Source organism: Mustelus asterias, unplaced genomic scaffold, assembly GCF_964213995.1.
Source record: "Mustelus asterias unplaced genomic scaffold, sMusAst1.hap1.1 HAP1_SCAFFOLD_462, whole genome shotgun sequence".
Taxonomy (NCBI): Eukaryota; Metazoa; Chordata; class Chondrichthyes; order Carcharhiniformes; family Triakidae; genus Mustelus; species Mustelus asterias.
Genome location: NW_027590415.1, coordinates 240,155 through 241,005, shown reverse-complemented (window position 1 = coordinate 241,005; position 851 = coordinate 240,155). Strand labels below are relative to the sequence as shown.

At 44.2% G+C, this 851-nt stretch overlaps 1 non-coding gene across 1 annotated transcript; it reads left to right on the top strand.

Annotated features, from left to right (window-relative positions):
* Positions 1 to 352: 352 nt before the first annotated feature.
* trnar-ucu (transfer RNA arginine (anticodon UCU)) lies at positions 353 to 443 on the top strand. The gene is given in 2 exon segments: positions 353 to 389; positions 408 to 443. It is a non-coding gene; the product is annotated as a tRNA-Arg (tRNA).
* Positions 444 to 851: the final 408 nt, after the last annotated feature.

Genomic DNA, 851 nt, shown 5'->3' with positions numbered 1-851 from the left:
AGATGTTTCCCTGGAACAGTGAACAGGTTCTGATCAGTCCTGTGACAGATAGAGTGGAATGTGTCTCCCGACTATCAAAACCGCGAGATTAATCTCCAAGATGTACAGGATAATGAGGAGGAGAGACAGGGAGGATCATTTTGTGATGGACAGATTTCCTGTATAAAGGACACAAAGGTTTGTATTTCCACAGCCTTCTGAACAGACATAAGATGCCCCAACATGACTTGCAATCAATGAAGTTCCTCTCAACAGTTCTTGACATTTTAACTACGAGAGTTCTGAACTTACCAGTCGTTTCTACCTTGTCAAGCATCCATGTATGGACCTGAGAAGTGAATCCCTAGCGCGCGGCTCTGTGGCGCAATGGATAGCGCGTTGGACTTCTAAAAGATGGCAGCTTAGCCATTCAAAGGTTGTGGCTTCGAATCCCACCAGAGTCGAATTTTGGATCAGGTTAGTAACAAACAGTTTGCTCCTTCATTGATCTGATTTGGTTTGGCACCGACATTTCCTGCTCTGCCATCTCTCCATGCTGTTTCTGTTTACTCGGCTCCCAGGGAAACCACTGACTCGAGAAGAAATCGCAATCCCCGGGGGCTTTCTTAAAGTTTGACACAACATTCGCTGGTTGGGTTAGAAATAGTAATTTTTCAATTAGATATTTCGCTTCCTTTGGAAGATAAAGAAGATTAAAGAACACACACTGAACGACAACAACTTATAAATAACTACAATCAATAACTAAATGTCAGCGCCGTGCAACCTCGTGGTATTATTCTGATGTGTCTGCTGCGCTTGTCCTTCTCGGCTGTAGTGGTCGTGGGTTTGGGAAGATGCTGGCAAAGTAG